Source organism: Camelus bactrianus, chromosome 5 (assembly GCF_048773025.1).
Source record: "Camelus bactrianus isolate YW-2024 breed Bactrian camel chromosome 5, ASM4877302v1, whole genome shotgun sequence".
NCBI lineage: Eukaryota > Metazoa > Chordata > Mammalia > Artiodactyla > Camelidae > Camelus > Camelus bactrianus.
Window position 1 is genome coordinate 64356086 of NC_133543.1, and position 15326 is coordinate 64371411.

The following is a 15326-nucleotide window of genomic DNA, read 5'->3' on the forward strand; positions in this document are numbered from 1 at the left end:
ATAAAAGCGGCTGTTTCTCACTGCTCATTCTGCATTCCAAGCATGCCAACAGTGGAGCAGTACAGGTGAGTCCATTCTCACAGTCCAGAGGTCCCCAAGATACTGGGGCTTTCTTTGTCTAATTAGAAGAACAGACTTTCACCTCCCTGTCTCATCAGGTACAACAGTAGGTACACAAAGTAATTAACATACTTATCCTATTGACTCAGGCGGACTGTCCTAGAGAGGAGAAAATCAGAAATTCACTTTGGTAGTGTCAGTTGGATTATACTCTTAACTTTTCAAGGGCAAGGCATCCAAGAGTCAGGTGATCTAGGCATACTGAGGTTGACTATGCAATCAGGGGCTGGAATGTCTAGAAACAAATATCTTTTTGTAAAATGTATATTCTATACATCCATCAGGGTGACTAAAATTAAAAAGACAAAAAGACTGACAACACGAAATTTTGACAGAAATGGAGCGCATCCAGAATGCTGTTGCATTGTTGGTTAGAGCTGAAGAGTGATACAACTTTTTTTTGGTAAAGGTCTTGCAGTTTCTTATAGAACTAAATGCATACCTACCCTATGACCCAGAAATTCTATTCATTGATATTTATTTAAGAGAAGTAAAAGTTTATGTTCACTATAGCTTTATTAATAATACCCAAAGACTGGAAACAGCTCAAATGCTCATATGAAGGAGAATTAATAAGCAAACTGTGGTGTATCCACAGAATGTATACTCAGATATATAAAGGAACAAACTACCAATACCCACAACAACACAAATGAATTTCAAAAACATTATGCTGAGTAAAAGAGCCTTATCTAAAACTGTACATAACGTAAGATTCCATTTACATGCAGCTCTAGAAAACGGAAAACTAATTCATAATTTTTTAAAATTGCAGTAATGATTACCTCTTGGGTGGGAAGGGAGACAGTGATTGACTGGGAACAGACCCAAGGATACTTTCTGAAACAATGCTAATGGTCTACATCTTAATAGGGATTTAGTTTACATAGGTGTATGCATTTGCCAAACTCAGAAAGCATAACTTAAGTTTTGTCTTTTATTGTATGTACATTTTACCTCTAGAGGAAAAAACTACAAAAAATATTGAACTATAGTTAAAGAGATGCATGATAAAATATTTAGGGAGAAATGTGCTGATGTCTGCAATATACTTTAAAATGGATCAAAAAAGATGGATTGTGATAGAGGGAAGACTATAATACATAATAAAGTAATATACTGAAAAGCTAATGGTGCTGTTTACTAGTGACAGCTCTAAAATTCTTTCACCATCACTGCATGTTTTAAAACCTGAATTGTTGTTAATATATTTGTGCATGCGTACAGGCCAATTATATTCTTATTTTTCAAACACAGTATTAATACCTAATTTAAACTTCTGTATTATATGGAGTTGCATTTGCTAGCTTTATATCTGGTACCTTCTTATTCAACACAACCAAAACACTTAATCAGTTAAGCTAAATGTCAGTTAAAAGAAGGAATAACATATATCGATGCATACAAATCTTAAACATTTTATTTTTAAATATAAATATGTAAAATATTTTAGATATTCTGTTGGAGTTGTTTTTTAAATTATTGTTCTAGTCACTCATAATACATCATATATTATTTCCTTTCATAGTTTCTTCAAATTAGAGAGAAAATAACCTTGCAAAGTAACTGAATGCATATTCTTATACATTTTTATTTTTTCTTTTAAAATTTTCTAGCCTACAACTAACCTGACCAAAAAAAAAAATTCTTTGAAATGAATCTCTATAGAGTCTTTTCAAAGCATTCATTTTAAAAACACTTTTTTCTTTCTCATATTGCATTTTAAGTACCATTTAATTAAACTGTTTCATAAATTATTACCTCCCTATAATAGCAAGTGTACTTGGCATAAAGAGATTAGGTCAAAAATACAATTGCAGCTGTATAATCAAAATTCCACTATAACATAAAAATGTAACCTGATTTCAGTATTTCTAAAACTTTAGTTAAAAAATTAAAATAAAATAAGAAAACTTTCTTGTGTGTCATTCAAAGACAATTGTTTGCTCATACAGCAGCTCTAAATTCCCTTCAGCACAGTCCCATTTAATTCCTACTAAGATTTTCTGTCCTGACAAATACTTCCAAAAAAATTTTTTTTCCAAAATTCTGATTGGCTGTTTCATTTGTTACCACCACCACCACCCTTTGGTGCATCCCTTTGTTTTTTGTCTGGATTATTGGCCACTGAAATCAATCCTCTTTCTCTCTCTCTCCAGCCCCACCCCCCACCCCATCCCTCCTTCCCTCCCCTTCTCTCTTGCACCTATTCACTCACTGGTGCAAACGTTTCCCACCATTATCAGTAGAGGAGATAGGGTACATTGGCTGACTCAATACATATTCAAAATAATGAGATTCCCAGCACGCACCTAGGTGTGGCCATGTGGCATAGCTCTGGACAGGACACTGAAGTAGAATCAGAAGTCCTCAGGGAGTGCTTACTTTCCTGAATAAAGTCAAGCAGGGATCTAAGGAACTCCAGTTTTCGATGAACCAAAAAATATTTAATTATTTCACGTAGTCAGTTTTGTCTAAGTCAAGAAAATATTTCAAAAAAAGTCTTAATGAGGTTTAATATTAAAAAGAGGTTTTCTGTTTAATAAATGAATAACAAACTTTACATTATCTAAGTGGTCTCTTTCATAGTTTGATTAGTTTATTCATATACAGTGGATAAACAGCAAAAAAATGTGGCTATACACATTTAGTAGACACCATAAGAACACGCTTTTTAAACTAGGATAAATATATCCAGTACTATCCAAAGAAATATATGAAATAACAGAATCGCTATGTGTCATTCTAGTGATGTATTTCTTTTCTTTGAGAGTAAGTCACTTTAAGCATTATATTCATATGAAAACCACATGCACATAAAATTGAACAGAAATTTTTTTTAACTGGCATGAATATATATATCTTAAAACAGGAGAAATGTAATGTTTTGAATGACGTCATGAAGAATATTAAAAGTTGAGTTTCTAGACACAGATGATCTTTTGCTTTTTCCACTGACTCTGTGCTAGTCAGCGTTAATAATTAATCATATAGTTGACATCTATGCTTTCTCATCTATAACCCTATATGAAATAAAGCTGCAGAGATCAGGAACTCTCTGGTGCCTGATGGAAGAATTCAAAACAGTCTCAGAATTATGCTTTGAGGATTTCTCTCCTACCTTTATCACCAGCCTGTAACGGGGAGCAGAACAAATTATAAACACTCACCCCCAAACTTTGATTCTTGAGCAAGCAAGACACAGATGTTTTCAGTGAGGTCTGAGTGGCAGGGGCATCAGGACGTGGCACAAACTCTGCCTGCAGGGCAAGCACACAGGCAGGTCCTCCTGCCACGTCCCCCAGCCCTACCCACAAGTGCCTTGAGTACTGCTCCTTTTCCAAAATTGGTTCTTCTAACCCCTAGCAATTTTCTCAGCTTGGAAAAGATTTTGAATGGATTTCTTTTTGTGCTTAATCACAATTGATTACTGTTTCTAAGCAACAAAGACAGACCCCCATGTCTCAAACAACAGGAAGGGCAAGAAGCCATCAAAGTTACCCAAACGATCACCACACCAGGGATTTAATAGGAAGCAAGGGGTGGTACCAAGCTCCAAATCGATATTATTTTATCATAATTACTTAACATTTGGTTAAGAGTAACTTTCCTATTTTTCAGACATTCCAAAGTTCTGGCAGGACTCAGTGGAGGAATGTGCCATGCAGTCACACCTATATCTCAGGGGATGCTAGTTTTAAATGCAGCAGCTGGAGCTTGCTCCAGGAGCAAATCAGAATCTTAAGAGGGAGCCTGAGACTCTGAATTTTAAACAGCCTTGCATTGATATACATGCAAATTAAAGTTTGAGAACAATTGGCCTAGGTGAATTTTTTAAGATGTACTGAAACAGGCCTTACACATGTTTTATTAATAGCAGTGAAAAGTTGTCTTCTCGATGCTTGGGTTAAAACAACATCTTTAGCATAGGCACGGTGCTTGCTGTAGTATAAAGAGCTAACGCCTGACTATCCTCTTCCAGCTCCATAAATAACAAATTTTTACCCTCCAAAATCAATAAAATATAAAGCTTTCTTTCCTTACTTCTCTCCTCTCTATATCCTCCTCTTCATATTCTCTGCCCCAGTGACTTACTTAGATAAACCCAAAAATAAATAAATAAAAAGAAGGCAATAGCATATCATTCCCAAACCCTCACCTGTTGTGGCATGTATCATTTCAGTGATGAATTGCATATGCTTGTTAGTGGCTCAACAACTTGGTTATTCAGTTATTTTAGAGTTTTTAGTCGGCTTCCTTGATTTATTGCCCTGCGAAATAGCAATATAGTCCAAGACCAGAGAAATATCTCTGTATTTATCTAAAACAGAAAATAAATCTTATCCTAGAACCTAGGGCACAAGAGAAACCACGAGAGATTAACGTGAACAACACAGGATCTTCTCGTTTTGTAATACCAAGAAATAAGTACATAAGTGAACAAATCTATAGTATTCAAAAGAGGATAAATGGCTACTATAGTTTCCCTTTTTTATAAAATGATTTATCTTTAATAATAAAGTCTCTAAAAGCTCGCTTTTATATATCAAAGCTATAATTGTAAGTGTATGATATTAATTATACCATTAGACTTTTAAAGGAGCATTTGGATGGGAAATCTCTAGAGTACACAAAAGAATACACAAAATGATGTCCGAGGGTTACTGATCTCAAAAAGGATCTTAAGACCCTCCCTTTGCCCCTTCCCTCTCTTAGCCCTCCCTCCAGGAAGTCAGTATGAAGGGCAAGTACATTTTGATGGCTCTCAGTTCTACAGGTGGTGATGAGTCATGAGAATGGAAGTTGAAGATCTGCGCCTGCCTGGGTGCTCTCTTCCCAGCTCCCTTTTGGTGCCTCTGAGTATCTGTTCCCATGTGGCTGCCGGATAAGAATCAACTGCCACTCAGGAGCTATTCCACTGTGGAAAGGTCTCTAGTGAATTACCCAAGCCAGCTCTGCTCGAGTCTTACAGATGACTCAGCAGCCCTGCTCCTTCTCCCTGACCATCACATCCAGGTGGCCCAAGGCTTTTCTCATCATGTAAGGTTAGATTAGAGACTCCACAGATTGTTTGGGTTTAAGGTAAACATGACAGAGATCATTTTGATTAGGATTTAGGTACAAGAAATCCTCAACATGGTCCCACTTCACTCACTTAGAGGCTGGATCAAGGTTTGAGGGATCCTATAATGATGATGAAGTGCTCTTCTGCCTGCCTGAATCTCATAAACCTATATATCCTTTCAAAGAAAAGAAAAAAGGATGAGTTAGAGGGCAGAGATGGGGGAGGTGACTCTTTAAGTATAAGATTATGGGATTGGTAGTCCTGAGTTCAAATGAACTCTTTCTGGGTTTATCCTCTTAACAGATTAGCTGATAGGGATTTGCTCCCCCAAAATTTTCAGTTAAAGAAAGTTTTACATATATAAATATGCGAGTGCATGTGTGTGTGTCTCTGTGTGTATACCCAGATCAAGAAATCTGATCATTTGTATCTTTAATCCAACAGCAATTCAAAATATGTCTATCAATCTCTGTGCTATGGTATATTACAATGACAGCACATACAACAGTCTGTGATTAAGTCAGAATTGAGAAAGTGAATAATGACACATTTTAAAAGTTGAAAAAAAAAGTTGTGTTTTATAATGTATTGTACGTATACATATATGAACACTGTGCAAAATTTAATCATTTCCTCAGCCAAAAAAATTGAAATTATCACATTAATATGACAATGAGAGGAATTGTTCTGACAAATATTCCTTCCAAACCACATTATACCATTTTCCTTTTTAAAAATCCATTAGGCTATGATACATATAAGCAAAATTGTGTATTGTTTAGGTATATTACTGATTACTATATTCCATGGAAAAACATTTGCTTTAAACAACAGAAATCACCCATCACTCAGGGAAAAGGTTTCCCTTAAAGCACATTCATTTTCTAGAAAAAAGCAAGGAAATGCCCTACTTATTACATTACAGCTCTTCTCAGATCTACACTAATAATGAAATCAGTTATCATATAGTCTTTGCAATTAGAAAAAAAACATAGAACTTGTTAAATATTCCAGATAAAAGACCCACTACAGAATTTAAAAGACCTTCTTTCATCAGAGTAAAGACTAATTGGGTATTTCTCAGTTCAGAAATACTGGCACTAGACAGCAACCTAGTGCGCGGTTAGAAATAAAAAGGACAATTCAATTTGAGAAAAATCATGTAGAATCCAGTGAAGTGGAAAAGCAGAACAGGCTAAACATGAGTCATCTCCACCACAATTTAATGCCTGAATAGATGTCCCATCAGCAATATCTTCTCAGAAGACATTAGATAATAGATACACAGAGAGAAGAGACTAACTATGATTACTGCTTAATAGTACACCTACTGAGCTCCTTCCTACATGCTCAGTTATAATAGTTTGAGTGCTTTCTATAAGGGTCTGCACTGCATTTAGTAGGAGTTAATAATAATATCCAGCAGTTAATAAGTAGGCATTTGTGCCAGGTACTGTGCTAAATGTTTGACATGGATTATCCGATTTAGTGCTTAGAACAAGCCCATAAAGCACAATTAACCCCATTTTTACCATTGAATTAATTCAATCTTAGACTAAGTAGACCATACAGTTCTTAAGGGTTGGAGCCAAAATTCAGAATCAACCTGTCTAATCTAAGAACCCTTTCTCATAAATCCTACACCATCTTCCAAAAATATTACATATATTACAAAGTTTTACAAAGGGAGAAAATGAGTCCCAGAGTTTTTAAATAATTTTCCAAAAACTAACAGGTAGGTAAGAGTTTTACAGTAAACTCAAAGCCATTTATGCCCTTTGACTATGCCACATACTACTGCTCCATCAACAAGAAGATAGAATCCAAAAAATAAATAAATAAATAAGCTTCTGGAACAAAGACTGGATTTGAAAAAGTAATCCCAAAATGAAATGCAGATTTTCCCATTTTCATTAATCCTTCTTTTCTTTACGATTACAATGCTCTTTGGAAGGAATGCAGCAGCAGGAAGCAACATGCCCAAGTTTCATCACTCACCAGGCAGAGAAGAACAACAGTTTCCAGACTAAACATTATTTTGAAATTAATTTGTACTGAGATTGCCAGAAGAAGCTGTCACGGCTTTTCAGTGAAGAAGCAAATATATGACTCCTGTTGGGCCCAGTCCTATGATAAGCAGTGAAATAAAGGATTCAAATTCCAAGCTAGACACAATAACTATGGCTGCTAAACTCAGCTGATGAATGGAACTTTTAAAGTCTATTTTGCTAATGATGACTTAACTACTTGTAATTTTCTATTATTTTAAATGCTTATATTTAATGGTTTGTATCAATCTACTAACATCTTTAAAGTAATCTGGAAGTAGTTGCTAGCATGTAGCATGCATATCCAGTAGGTTCAGAATGAAGAGCATTATCCCAAACTAAGAAATTCCCTGAGCGTAAGGTAAAGAAATACAGCAGTTTGGAATTAAGGGCCATAAAAATGACCTAGTCTGACTTTTTCAACCTAATGAGAGAAAGTAAAACTCATGGAATCAATTTTCTGATTAAGATAGCATCTAACTAGAAAAACCTAACACAGTTTTCTACACATGAAACACCTAACTAGAAGAGCAGAACACAATATTCCCACTGAAATATTTATGAAGACACAGAATATATATGAAAACTCAACATTGTAGAACTTACACTTATATTCAACCTACTGACAGGATGTATAAAGAAACTTCATAAACTATGAGATAGATGGTACTAAATTAGTAACCATAATCAAAACTTGACACATGCTTTACCATTACTAACAAAGTTAGCAACAGCAACAACACATTATACTAAAAGTTGGTAGAAAATAATTGTCTTGTTGGTTTTGTACACTGGCTAAAACTAGCAGGACTTATGCTGACCAACGAGTGAGCCAGCAGATGGTTACTGTTTTATAAGATGACTAGATTGCCTCATTCACCACAATTGGTGTTTCATCTTCTCCAAATATTCCAAGCTGGTCACCACAGTGGAAACTGAAAAAGATTCACCATCAGTCCAATAGACTGAAGTACTACAGGGCTTCAGAGATTCAATGTGGTGCTGATCACAGACCAGTGACAGCCCTCTGTGTTGAGACTGGACACTCAATTACAATTGTTTTATTTCACGAAACCACTTAAAGCTTAAGTTAGAGCAAGTCAATGTATTTTTGTTTAAAGAATGTTTTGAAATTGTTGTAATGCAACTTGACACAAGGAACACCCAAGAGGGCGCCCTTCTATTTTCAGCCTAGCTCATTTAGGAAGAAAATTTTATAAACAGAAGGCATTTAAAGACCTACTAGTTCACCTCCATCATTGTTTCAGCTAAAACTGAGGCTCACAGGACTAAAAAACTTGTCCAAGTTCAAGCTTACTTATGATAGAGCCATTGTGTCTAATTTCACTATTGTTTTAACATCCAATACCACTCAACTATAAAAGATCAGAAATGGTTACGTTTGTGAATTCTAACACTAGGAAACAGAGGTCATATGAAGAAGAGAAAACAGCTGCACGAGAATTGCACACCGGGTAATTACGTCTACTGTGGGGGGGAAAAAATCATGTTTTCTTTTTTTCCTAAACAGGAGAGGAACTGTATTTGCATGAGGTTTGCTTATATTCATCATTAACTTTTCTACTAAAATTCTATGAGTTATTAGAGAGGGCCAGTTCTTCTTCTGTTAACGAGACAGTGTGCAAGTATTATCTCTAGTTAATTAATCTTAATAAGCAAGTCAATGTTACAACCTAGATTTGATATGTGAAAAATAACTCATTTTTAGGATCTGATTCTGGCAGATCTTACTTAACAACCTAGAATTTATAAAAAAAGTAAGGCAGGAGTCACTCACCTCATGGCCTCACTATACTAGAACACAAAATTTCAACACCAAAGCAAAGCCCAGCAATTTTTTTCCCTCCTGCTTATAAATGGTAAATTGAAGACACAACAATTTATGAAGAGACTTATTAGTGAATAGGTGAATACTGATTTCAAAAAAGATAATTCTGTGTTCTTCTAAATTGTGCCTGCAGTAATTAATATGTAATGTAAAGGTTACCTTTACACATACTATTGAACACAGAAAAATTCCTGGTAAATCATGAGTCAGGATTATCAACATTTTGAACTATAATAACTTCCAATAATTTATGTTTATTGTGGTTTATTTATATTCTGCCTTGTTGCTGTTGTATAATAAGGGTGGCTTGCAAAAATACATAAAATATAACAAGATAGCAGAAATTTTAAGTTTTTAGGAAAAATGAGGCAAAAGTAAAATTAGATCTGGAATGTCTGAAGGAACCCAATATAAGGGAAATGAAGAGAAGGAAGAAAGTCTAAGCACGCTACTGTCTTTATTCATAGCTGCATATGTGTAGCTACTCTTTAATCTGAAAAAAATGTTGTTGAAAAAAATGCAATGACCCTATCTTTTAATTTTTTTAGAATTTTAATTCTAGAGAGATATTCCAAAGCCTAACAAATATTTAGTCTGAACTTAAAAAATTACTTCAGTTTCAGATTTTTATTAAATCTATGTTAAATGTTATATTCTAATTAAAAATTGCATATAGAGTATTAGCCCATCTGCTCCAAAATTATCTTTACCTAGCTATCTTTCTATCTATATATGCACACAAAGAGATATCTTAAATGTTATTGAGCAAATATTTAAAGTAATTATTTGGTCATACAGATTTTGGCTGATTTTTTACTTTCTTCTTTGTAATTTTCTACATTTAGTTCTTTATATGTAATGAAACTGTTCCACTCTTATGAAAACAATAAATACATTATTCTTTTTAAAACAACTTCAAGTTGTGGTTTTAAAAATATTTTAATGCAGATGTTGGGCATTTGGATGTGCTTAAATGTGTGCAATGAAATTTAATCTGCTAGTTACTTTGTTGCCAAGTTACACCATATTTTGGACAATTAAGAGCTAAAGTATAATTATAATCTTAACCATATAGGGCTCCAAATCCCAGCCCAGTTTAATGAATAGGACCACTACCACAGCCACCACACACACACATTCACACACAGTCCTCATTTGTGGACTAGCTTCCACTGTGTTCACATGAGTGATTTCTGCAGGCAAAGAGAAAAAACCATTACTCCCTCACTTCTGGGAGGTCCTGCATTATTGTAATTTCTACTATTTCAACTTTCTCTCTCTTTTGCCCCTGCTAGTGGGAGAATTCCCTCTCATCTTTCAGATAATATTCAGTAATCAGATCATTCAGGACTTACCAACTGGCCTCATTTTTTCAGGGTTCTCAGGTAAGGAACCCACTGAAGTTCCTAAGAGCAGACACTATCAGGCTATTTGAATCTACCTAGTGGACTGAATTTTCAAGGGAGTCTTACCAGCCATGAACTTGCATTCTGAGAAGCTTTTAATGAGCTTTTTCTCCTGCTGCAGGAGAAGATAACTAGGTCTGGATTTAAATTCAAGACCAAACACTTACTAAGTAAATGACCTGGACACACTTCCTCACCTATAAAATGGGTATGTTCTGAAATTCTGAGGATTAACAGAGATAACTGAAATTTTCTAGCATAATATCGTAACCCAACAGGCAGGACTTCAGTAAACCTATCGAGGTCCAAGTGTCCCGCTTTACATTCTTGGTTCCTCTCCTACTTCCTTAAACACTATCCTTGCTTTTTTCCTTTAGTTCCTCTGTTCTGTTGCTTCCTTCTCTTTCTTTGTCCCTCCCGTTCGTCTGCTCCTAGACCGTCGGACAGCCTTCATATCACATTATTTTCCTGGCAAGTTCTAATCCAGAGCTCCTGAGGCCCTGGCCATCTGTTACAAACTCCTCCTAACAACTCTAACAACTTTCCCAGGACATACAGGAAATCCACTGGAAATATAAAGCCTGGATCTGGACCTGACCTTCCATAGGCCCTGGAGTGAGTAACTCCACGAGGCACTGGAAATCACATTTATCTGTGAAGTGATAAAGGAAAAGCTGACATTATCTTGATTTTTTTTAAGAGCTAACAAAGGAAAAATAAAATTAGTAAAATCTTGGCTTATGCTATAAAATTATGCCCAAATATGAGCTACTAGACACATAAATATTAACCATATAATCAATAAATAGATATTAATGACCAATTAATGTACCTGTTTAAAAGGAATATGATACCAGGCTTGCTCCCACATGGCTCACAGAGCACGTGCTTGTATCAGAACGTAAAATAATTGGAAGAAATTTTAGTTAGGACACCTGATTTCTATCCTACCTCTAACAATAGCTATCTCTGTTACCTCAAGTTAACACTGCAACATCTCTGACCCTCGATTCCCTCATTTATAAAAAGAGCAGTTGGGGTTATGCAACCCTAACAGCCCTGCTTGCCCATGAATTCGATAGAATAGTCCAAGCTTGCTTCTTATTTGTAAGGACAAGAAAATGACAGTGTGTGCTACACAGCATTTCATTAAAGAATCATTGATCCTCATGGCCCTTGCTTGTAACTATTGGGCATGTAATGACAGTTTAGTGCCTCTTTTTTTAAATAATATCCACATGATGGCACAAAACATCAACATCAATTACTCCCTGTAAACTCTGTCTGCCTTCTTAGTGTTCATTATCCACACCCAGATGAAAAGCAATGGTATCTGTGAGTAAACATCTCTTTGGTTTATTGCTAATTTCTATCAAAACATATATGATAAACACAAAAGAGAGGAAAAGTAGATAGCTATTTGATATTCAACCTTCTGTCAAATTATTCACGCCAATTAACTATAATGCTGAGGTGTACCATTTATTTTAAAACACTCATTTTCTAGCCCAGTAGGTTTAGAATTTCAGGAAACAGTATTTGTGTTCTATTAAGCTACAGGAAAATTATGTTTTTCCAAATCTCCCTAAGAATTGTTATTAACATTTTGCTCAAAGTAACCATCCATTCATTTGTTCAACATTTAATGATTATCTATGACTGTGTCAAGAGCTAATGACACCTAGATGAATAAGATAAATTTCCTGCCCTCTAGAAGCACATGGCTCAGTAAAAGAGGCAGATAAATATGCAGATCTTGACAATTCAATCTGATAATAGAGATGTGCACAAGGCAGAATGAGAAGTGCCTGGGAGTCAAGGAATTATTCACAAAGAACTGACTAGCACAGTGCCTGGCACATAGTTGCTGCATAATAAGAAGTTCTGAATATTACATGGGTTGAATTTTGAGCTGAGAGTTTAGAGGATATGTAGACACTTGAGGAGAGATAGGAAAGGACATGGTAAATAGAAAAATTTCTGCAAAAAAATTTTAATATTTACCCTGAGATATGTAATAGTTTAGTAAGATGGATAAGGACAAAGAAGTAGGCAAGGTCTTGTTGCTGAAAAGGTGGCCTCTGCATCCCGGGAGCAGAGTTGAGACTCAGAGGCAGATTTTGGGGGAGAATTAGAAAAGAACAGCTTTATTGCTTTGCCAGGCAGAGGGGAGTCACAGCTGGCTAATGTCTTAGAGACTATGATTCCATCTTAGGGTTGGGGTCCTAAGTTTTATGGAAGAGCTGGATGGAACAGAAAGGTGACAACAAACAGGGCATTTTCTGGGGTCCTGTATTTTTCTTAATCTTGATGAATCCACCTAGTGTCACAGAGAAACTCCAGAGGGTCTGTTTATTCTCCTGAGGCTCTCAGTCCATGACCCAGAGCACAGCTTCTGGGTTAAAGGCTAAGCTCTTCTGGGTAAAGAATGTAGAGGGAGTGGGGAGTGTAATGGAGGGAGGGGAGCTGTTTAGCACAAAAGCAGTTGAGCAAGTGAAGCAAGGATGGCGGTTTGTCAGAAAAAAGAGAAAAGCAAGTTGCAAGAATTTTAAGTCAGAATAAATTAGCAAACAGCTTTAACATCAGGGAAGCCATTTTGTTGGTTAGCTTCCTACTCTTTCAGTCTGACCACTAGCAGCCTTGTATTTCAAGATGAGAAATTTCAGTTTTACCCTGATGGACGTGGGGATCATATACGCATTTGGAAAAAATGACTCTGGAAGAATTTGCAGAGGAAAAAGACAGGATGCAGGTGACCATGTCAGAAGGATATTATAATAATCTATGCCAGGAAGACCTGAAATACAGCCCTTTCAGAAAGAAGAGAGGCATACTGAAAACAATTTAGGAGGTGACAGTTAATCAGTAGCAGAAGGTAAAGCAGAGGGAAGTGTCTAGAAAAACTCCTAAGATACTGGCTTAGAAATGTCAGTTAATAGTGACACCATTTACTGGGAATTTAAGAGGAAATACACAAGAAAGGGGAGAAGATAACACACTAAATTTTAGACATGTTAAGTTTCAAATATTTGTGTAATATCTAAGAGTGTTCACTTAGCTTGCTGTACGAAAAACAGATATGAAACCAAAGGGGACAGATTCTACTGAACATAAAAACTTGGAAACATCATTTTCACATAGCAGTTGAAATTGTGGGCATTAGGGAGATCACCTAGGAAGAGTCTAGAGAGATGAGGGCAGAGAATGAGACTCCAAGAAATATCATACATTAAAAAAGGAAAAGCTAATGAAAAAGCAGAGTATGCTGAGGCCAAAGAGGAGTGTGAGAAGACCCCAGAAAAGTAAGTGTTATGGAAAGGAAAGGAAAAGTTTAAAAAAAAAAAATCATCAATAATGCCCAGTTCAGGGGGCGCGCAAGCCCGGAGGCCAATGAGGAACGGCGTAGGGGCAATGGGGGCAGAGAAAAGGGCCAAGCCCCCATGACCCGGGCACCAGGTCTTTTTAACTCCCACCTGGAGAAGATAGGGACCACTGGGACTCCGGGTTGCAGCGACAGCACTTCGCTGGGGCATCGTGTCAGTCGGCCTTATCTCCAGGGACTTCACAACAGGGCTGCGGTCTCTGCCTCGCTCTGAGTACCAGGCCATCTGCACCCGCTTCTTTCCTGCCGGAGAGACTCTGAGATCTGTTTTGGCCCAGGGAACCCTGGGGGACCTTCGAGTGATTCGGGCAGAATTTGGGAAGAATCTCACCAGTGTGCCCTGAACCACAGACTGGGCCCAGGCTGGAGCTGGTCGGTAGACCTTGGCATCTACTGCCTCCAGTTCATCTCCATGGCCTTTGGTGGGCAGAAGCCGAAGAAGATTTCAGCTGTGGGAAGTCACTATGAAACAGGCATGGACGACACTGTCACTGTGCTACTCCAGTACCCAGGAGGGGTCCACGGCAGCTTCACCTGCAGCATCACTGTCCTGCTCTCCAATACCGTCTCTGTGAGCGGTACCAAGGGCTTGGCCCAGATCCTCAGCCCCTGCTGGTGCCTGACAAGAGCTAGTGGTGAAGGGGGAGTATAAGGAGTTTCCATTGCCCCCAGCCCCAGGCAAGGAGTTCAGTTTTACAAATGGAATGGGCATGAATTATGAAGCCAAGCATGTCCAGGAAAGCCTACAAAGGGGCCTGAAGGAAAGTCCTATGATTCCTCTGGCGCAAAGTGAGCTCCTGGCTGACATCCTTGAGGAGGTGAGGAAGGTCATTGGAATCACCTTCCCCCAAGACAAACACTGATGTATGCCCTGAATGAAGAAAGACATGGTATCCACAGGAAAAAAAATTAATAGTAATAATAATAATGCCCAGTTCTATGAACAATTAAGATGAGAAGGAAAGCCAATCATTCACTGATCACCCATATGAAAAGCCAATATTCTAAGTATTTTACACAACTTATCTCACTTATGATTCTCAAAAGCCTTGAATTATGCCTTATTTCACTCATCTCACTGTTAGGAAATTGAGATTCAAAAATTTTTTATTTTCCTAATAAGGGCGAGAGAAGGAAATCATACACAATTCTGACTGGCTCTAAAACCCTTGCTCTACCAGGAAAACCAAGATTCCCAGAAGAGTAACATTTTCATGTACTAATGCAAAATGGAAAACGAGGAAGGTAAATTTCGTGGCTTCGACAATAAAGGACTAAAAACCAGCGAAGGCAGTGTTGGCTTGCCATCAACAAGAAGTTAAAAATGCACAGAGAAACTGATTTGTCTATGAAGGGCCCCACAGAGAAAATGTGGCACGTAGTTGAATTCACAGAGGAGTCACACAGGAAACATGAGGCTTGGTGGAATCTGGAACCTGGAACCATTCAAGACAGA

At 37.0% G+C, this 15326-nt stretch overlaps 1 long non-coding RNA gene and 1 pseudogene across 1 annotated transcript in view; one reads left to right on the top strand and one right to left on the bottom strand.

Annotated features, from left to right (window-relative positions):
- LOC141577727 (uncharacterized) overlaps nt 1–15326 on the bottom strand; it is a 382973-nt gene that overhangs the window by 297336 nt on the left and 70311 nt on the right. The gene's annotated exons all lie outside the window — the stretch shown is intronic.
- On the top strand, nt 13693–14733 carry LOC105072991 (trans-1,2-dihydrobenzene-1,2-diol dehydrogenase pseudogene; annotated as a pseudogene).